At 35.4% G+C, this 7,725-nt stretch overlaps 1 pseudogene; it reads left to right on the top strand.

The window, feature by feature from the left end:
* Nucleotides 1-5,981: 5,981 nt before the first annotated feature.
* LOC110325151 lies at nucleotides 5,982-6,231 on the top strand (annotated as a pseudogene).
* Nucleotides 6,232-7,725: the final 1,494 nt, after the last annotated feature.

Genomic DNA, 7,725 nt, shown 5'->3' with positions numbered 1-7,725 from the left:
AATGATTGTGTAAGAGGAGCCATAGTGCCATACTGTGTCACAGCTGTTTTTAACTCCTTAATCACCTTGAACTCCAAAGTCTTATATTGTCTGACTCTATTGTTCTGCTGGTCAATTATCTCAACTACAGGGAAAGCTAGCATGTCAGATGTCTCCTGCCTTTTCTCTCCAGCCTGACTCACAGTTCTTTCTAGTGGTGATTAGTCTATCTCAGAATAGCTGTTCTTCCCTGTACTTGACATATTTTTTAGCTCCTGTAGCTCATTAGACAATTTCTGCAACTTAATTTCAAACTCTAATTTACTTAGTTGCATTTCCATTTGAGTAGCATCTCCTACAGTAGAGGCCATAGGTGGAGCAGAAGGTTTGCAAGGAGGCCAATTCTCATCATAATATTTGGTGGCTCCTTTTTCTGAATGAGCTTCCTTGTCTAAAGTTAGCTCATCATTAGGATCCCTATACCTTTCTAATTTAGGAATGAGAGAGCCCTTTTCTGAGAAAATCCTCTCTGGCAGGCATTCTTTCTGAGATTCTTCAAGCTATACCTGGGCACTATTGACACCTGTGAGGTATCTTCATCAATAGCATCTTTTATGAGTGCCCAGAGGCAGAGGGTAAAATTATCTGCCTGGGTGTTTCTCAGAGCTTCTCTAATTCTCTCTCAGGTTCTCTTATCTAAGGTTCTTTCTCCTCGGAACCATGAATCTATCTGATCTGAAAAGTCTTCTAACAATTGTTCTTCAAACCCTACTCCTCCCGCCTGAAGCAGTTCCTGAAGGCTTCGGACAAATGCCTGTTTAGAATTTTCTGATTCCATTGTCCACTGTCAACCTCTAAGTAGAATCAGCACCGGGTCAATGCTGTCTCAACTTAGTCCATATCCTTTCACACTTACAGCAACAATTTCAAAAAAATGACATTTAAAGCCAGCACTACCATGAATACAAAATGTTGCTTATGTGCCAGATACTATCTTCTTACTTTTCCTGTGGAGCTCCACCAAGACAGTGTTCCCTCAGCTGGTCCTTCCATATTCAGGTCCCATGTTCAAGGCGCCATCTGTAACTGTCCACAGCTACATGAACTGGGTTCCTGAAAGGGAGGCTGAGGCTGTATGGAAAGAGAAATAAGAGACCAAGACAAAGATACTAATCAAGGCCCAAAGTTTACTTAAGAGTCTGAGCTTATAAGGGAGAAGGTCCATCCCCCACCACACCAGGCTCTCATTGCTTTGTTGCCAGGCTGTTGAAGACAGGTTCAGCCTCTCAGTGGGTAGCAGCCTTCTTGGAGAAAACCACAGAGGTGGCAGAACAAGAAGACTCCACCCTAGGTGGACTAGCTGGCAATGGCAGAACAGATCTGAGGCAGCCTGCTCAAGGCTGGGGGAGACTACAAACTACATATATAAAATAATATTAGAGTAAAGACAGAGACAGCCTCCAGGACAATAATACTTGAAAACTCAACATCACTCCCTTCCATGGTTTGTATAGACAGAAAATCAATACCTGAGTTGAACCACACTAGAGGAAAGGAGCCTATTTGGCATTTAAAGAACATTTTGTCCAACAGAAACAAAATGGGACACTCTTCCCATTGGTGCATAGTACATTATCCAGAACAGATTAAAGGTCAAGGCTTCATTAATATTATTTTCAGTTAGAACATGAATTTTCTCAGGCTACCATAGAGTGAGTAGAATATGAAGAACAGTGGGAAAAGTACAAATGTATGGGACTTATATAACATGCTTCCAAATGATCACTGTGTATTTCAAAATATAAAGAAGAAATAAAAAGCTCTTGAAAATTTTAAACATCAAAATGTAGTATTAATCCAGGCACAGATACACATACCTGAAGTCTCAGCATCTGGAAAGGCAACTCTGAGTTCCAGGACAGTATTGACTAAATATACTACTTAACATATATTAATAAGAAGGTTTATAGCAATAAACATACTTACCATAAATAGATTCCAAATAAACCTACAATCTTATAATGCATATAAAATATTTACTAAAGAAAGAAAAATACTGACTAGATATTGAAGGAAATAAAATCCAGAATGTAGATAAACAAAAGTAAAATGAAAGATATACATGATCAATAAATTATATATCTGTGTATATCAGATAAAGATTGCATAGAAATAAGATTATATTTCAAATAAATCTATTATGGTCATATCTTTGCTACAATACTCTATAATCTAGCCTATTAGAATTCGTGGGTTAAGATTAATACTTACGTCTATAACATTAGTTCTCTCTAAGTGAACTCAGGATCTGACTATGACTTAGGTAATGTTCATCACCTCATGCTGAAATCCACAATGTAAAGAAGTAAACATTGCACATTAGTATAGAAAAAGACGGTATAATTTCTTGTTATTCCCCCATTCCCTGGCTTGGGAACCTGGTGGGAAGAATTAGAGAAGACTGTAAACTACTATGAAAGGGCAAACCAAGTGAGAAGACACATTGGATAAGGGCTTAATATGAAGTAGTGATTACTAGATAAAGATGTTGTCAAAGGCTTATATTGACTGACAACTACTAAATCGTGATCTTATCTACCAAGACATGGATAACAAAGTTTGTACATTGCAAACAGATTACATTGCATGCATTTGGAGCCAGTATCTTCTCAGGAATGGAAGCTTGACAAATCAGACATGGTCTAAAGAATCTGACAAGAAATGCACATTTACTGTAGTTTTCTTCCTAACATCAAGCTATCATTTTAAAATCTTTTGTTTCTAGAAGAAATTGTAGAAGTCCATTTCAATATTGCTTTATCCCATTTCAATAATTATCACCAAGCAAAATGTTACTCTATAAAACCTAAATCAATAAAGAAGATTTACTCTGAAATATATGAAATATGTAGGACAAAGCTGAGTGCAGTGAAACATGATTAACTGGCAGGACCATAAATCCTCAGTCTTTTAGAAGATTAGCTAACATGCATAAATTAATTGAATATTAAAGGTAACAATGAGATTGAAACCTGGATTTTGAAAAGGTATTCTCTTCTTGACTGCTAAGAAGGTCAATCTAATTTTACAATAAAATAATATTTACTTTACCTTAAGGATATCAGGAATGGGACCTGAAGCATGAGGTGCATGTTACTGATTCTTAACATTTATTGACTTGCACAAGCTCTGTTTCTCCTTCCGACATTTAGAACTGTTGTGTTTAGAACTGATTTTGCTATCTCAGACATACTAGGTTGGAGAACCTTCTTGGTTTTCATTTGAATGAACAGTTTCCTAGTTAAACACATTGAACTTGGGCTTGGATCAATAAAAAAAAACAAAAAACAAACAAAAAAACAAACAAACAAAAAACCTATGGTGTCTCTTTCCTTTTAGAGCTCACAAAACAGAGTCAAACTCCATTTATCTTTTCACTTGCCATGGTGGGATCATTAGCAATGTAGTTCTGATCTGACTGAAGAAACAGTGAGAACTTGGCAAAGAAAAAAAATAGGAATTCTCTATTTCCCATGTTTGCATCCCTGATATTCAGTTTCTCTGAGTATGTCTGGAAGTTGCCAAACTTCATTTATTTGTCTTTGCTGTGCTGTAAGAACAAAAGTCCTCCCTTATCAAGGGTTTCATGAAATATTGCTGAGTCTTATGAGGAGAACACTTAGGTTATGCAAAGAAGGCAACTTGATTAAATTTAAAGAATTTTGACTGGACCAAGACAGGAAGTTCTTTTCACAATTTTTAATGATGCTACTTAAAGTGAAAAAGATTTAGAAAATAAAATATGTGATATCATGAACATATAAACAAACTACTTTTAAGATATCTATTCAATTTTATAGCTTCTAATAGTATAATCATGCCTATAGCCACACCAACTGGAATGAACCCACCTTGGTCCAGTGTAACGCATGATTCCCTTTTTATGTGACATAGCCATTCTAAAAATAACCAGTCTTGAATTATCGATTGTCAATAAAAACACTGATGTGATCAGTTAGATTTTTCACTCCAAGAAAAGCACAGACCTTAAATAGTAACATGGTCTCCTTTTCCACTTGTGGCCTCGTTGAATGTTATCAGTGGTGTATACGATGAGCTAATTTACTATTTATGTTACAAGCTACTTTTAAATTTTCATGTAGTGATATAATAAAAATAATATGAAATGCTCATAAGACAAAGAACCAGCAAAAAGGAGCAAGGAAATGTGGACACAATGTTAAAAGAGCAACTCATCAAAAAGAGAAAGAATAGAGAATGCTGAATCAATTTGTAGAAGATGGAATCAAGAATTTGTAGAGGTAATAAGAAGGTCAAAATGAGTTAAATTACCACACACATTATCCTCCTAGACTCTAAAACACAGCAAGCTGCCAATCAGTGGTGAGAGTAATCTCAGATTCTTACCTGTACAACCTTTCTATTCCAATGAGAAAATAAAGACAAAACCAAATGTCAAGTATTCAATGTGGCCTCTGCCTGGTACACAAAAGGATGATGGAGACTGATAAGTAATTTATGACTTGGACTGAATTAAGGGGAAATATTTGATGGATGTCTATTATTAAACATTTTCTATGAGTTGAAGTAATACACCAAAATGTCAAGCTTACTATGCCTATCAGATAGATTTCCTAGAACACATTGATATCTATGAAAAGATGAAAGACTACATGTATGAAAACAAAAGTTTTGGCTAAAGGTTAAAATGAATTAACCACTTTCTCCACACTGAACGACTCTAACAGGGCTAACATAAATCAAAGAAATAACAGATCATAAGGATTAGTATGATATAAATAGATCAAGTAATGCCAATTTCTCATTTGGCAAATATGTGTTTATACAAATGGGCCAATGCAAAAGGGGTCACATTTAAAGTATGAAACTCATGTGTGTGTTTGTGCGCCTGTGTGTTTGTGTGCGTGTGTGTGTGTGTGTGTGTGTGTGTGCATGTGTGTAGAAGAAATTGCTAAAGTTTTTTTTAAGGTCAAAAGTATGGTAAATGGAAATAGCTAATAGATACAAATTCGCTTGAAGGATAATAAAAACAGGCTATAGAGATTTTCCTTAAGATACAAGCATTTAGAGAGCGAATGCTTCTAGAAATCTTTTACCTAATAAGGAAAGGGTATGTAGTTCAGCATCTCAAGCTATCTGCACAACATCACAGGTCAAGTCAAGTTGGTAGAAATAAAGTCATGCACTCACACTCAAGTAGTACTTCCCATATGTAGGGTACTGTAGTGAGTCTTAAATTACACCAATATTTTAAAGATATAGACCTCCTCTTTGATGTAGGCATCCATCAGTTTATTGAAACTACCATATAAGTAAAGATTTAAAATGTCAGAACATAAATGTAATAATACACACAGAGACACACACACACACAGACACACACACAAGATATCTTGGAAGCATGCCATTCAATCTGGAAGTAGAATGCAGCCCTTACACCAACTCTAAAAGATATTGTAAAAATCCTATCACATCAACCAATGATGGTTGACTTTGAGTCATTTCTGTCTTTTGTATGCACCTCTTTAAACATGCTTATGCGATGTTCCACACACAGGAAATGGGTTTTCTCCCCTGTTGACAATATCAGTTGTAAGACATTTGAGGGTGAAGAGTCAGCTTTACTCATTTGGTAAGCTCTAGACTTCTTGAAATATAGTAGTCTCAAAGAGATGCATAGGTTGCACAAACATGATTAAGCCTTGAAGTTTTTTTTTTCTTTTCTGCACCATTATTGGATAGCAAGAAGCCATTAGATGGCTTTAAGACAAAAAGGTTAGAGAAAACTTGGTCAATGATATTAGCACCTGTGTGTGTGTCTGACATACCAACTATATGAAGAATATCTGCATTGTGTTAGGTATTTTACAAAACTAAAGATTTATGATACAAAAGGCTATATGAAAATAATATGTCCTATGCTATGTGTCTCTATCCTCTCAAACTGCCATCACATAGACATGGATCAGGTAATGCAGTTTTTTGAGCCAAGCCAGCAGTTTTCAAAGAACTCAATTCATCTAGTTAAAAGGTGCACCAAAATTCATAGAAAAGAATTCCAGAAGATTACCATGGCCACAGCAATAGGATCTGCTCCTAATGGGATTCACTGGCTTCTTTGTGAAACTGATCCATATCCCCATACATAGCATTGTTGTTGGAATTGCGTCCTTTCTCATCATGGGCACCAGTGAACAAATGAAGATGTGACAAACTCATGAAGTAAAGCATTGCCTGTAAAATAATTATATAATTTTATGAGATGAGTCATCTCAGAGTTTTGTGATCACTGATATTATAAATACTTAAGGCAAAGTCTTGTTCACAATAGATTTGGTGAGCATTTTCAAATTTCATATATATATATGTGTGTGTGTATAAAAGAATATATATATTCATACATATACACACACACGTATATATACATATATATATATATATGTATATATATATATATATATATATATATATATATATATATATATATATATATATATATATATATATAAAATTTCCCTTAACATCATAATGCAATATTTTAGTTTATACTTGGTATATGTTTTTCTGCATCTATGACTTTTTAAAGAATCCTTTGGAAATCCAAATCTTTTACATCCACAGTTTCCTATCTTGAATCGTAAACATCATAGAAACAAGCTCCTAGCAGCAGGTGCCAGTACCTTCACAGCTGTTCTTTCTCTCACAGCACCTCGGGATGTGGTGTTGGGCAACACACCAGACTAGGAAACAGCTCTTACTTCCTGTGATATTAACACTGATTCTAAAGACAAGAACAGATGTTCAACTAGAAAAACCCTATTGAGGCGTAGGAGTACGTTTCCTCTGGTGCTTCAATTTACTTTCACCTTTACGATAGACAGATGTAACTTGCTCCCAACAGAAACACTGACTCCAAGCTTTTAAGAGTACAAGCTAATGAGTTGAGAGCCTTGTTCAAGGATTCTTTCACTAAAAGACATATTCCATTAAGCAGCCCAGCCCATACATAACTGTGGTCCTTTCTGCCTTGTTCTGTTTGGTGCATGCTGGCTCAGTAGAAAATTAAGTCTTACTCATTTGTAGCACAAAATGCACTGTAATAACAGGAATAATGGTGAGAGAGGTTTATTATCATTTCCTGCTCAAAGTATTGTAATTCTTTAATTTATTATCTGTCTTTTTTCATGATAACTTGATAACATACTATTAACAAATACTTGGGACCATCCAACTCAGGGAACAGCAAGAAACCCTGAATTGTACAACTAAATGATATCTTCTAATCACTAAATCTCCATGTTTAAGAAAGCAATTACAGGATGTGAGCTTTGGGATCATTCTTTGAAGGTTCTTTGTGGGGTAGCACCTGTAATGCTGCTGAAGAAGTTTGTGGAATTTAGTACAATCTCATGATCCCCAACAAAAATGTTGCTTTAGTATTTAATATCTTATAATTACTTGAACTTAAGACACTTCAGCTTGGCTTTGATTACAAAATTGTAAATGTCCACAGTATTAAAGAACTCACTGTTATTGCTATATACATCTTTAAACAGTAAATAACATTTGGGATTAATTATCTCAAGAGTTGTCCTTACTCATAAAGCACTAGACAGCAAATAGCCCGCTCCTCTCCTCTCTTTGCGCTTTCTCTCTCTCTCTCTCTCTCTCTCTCTCTCTCTCTCTCTCTCTCTCTCTCTCTCT

The sequence above is a fragment of the Mus pahari genome, chromosome 8 (assembly GCF_900095145.1).
Source record: "Mus pahari chromosome 8, PAHARI_EIJ_v1.1, whole genome shotgun sequence".
Lineage (NCBI taxonomy): Eukaryota > Metazoa > Chordata > Mammalia > Rodentia > Muridae > Mus > Mus pahari.
Note: the sequence above shows the minus strand (reverse complement) of the source record. Positions and strands in the feature narration are given on the sequence as shown.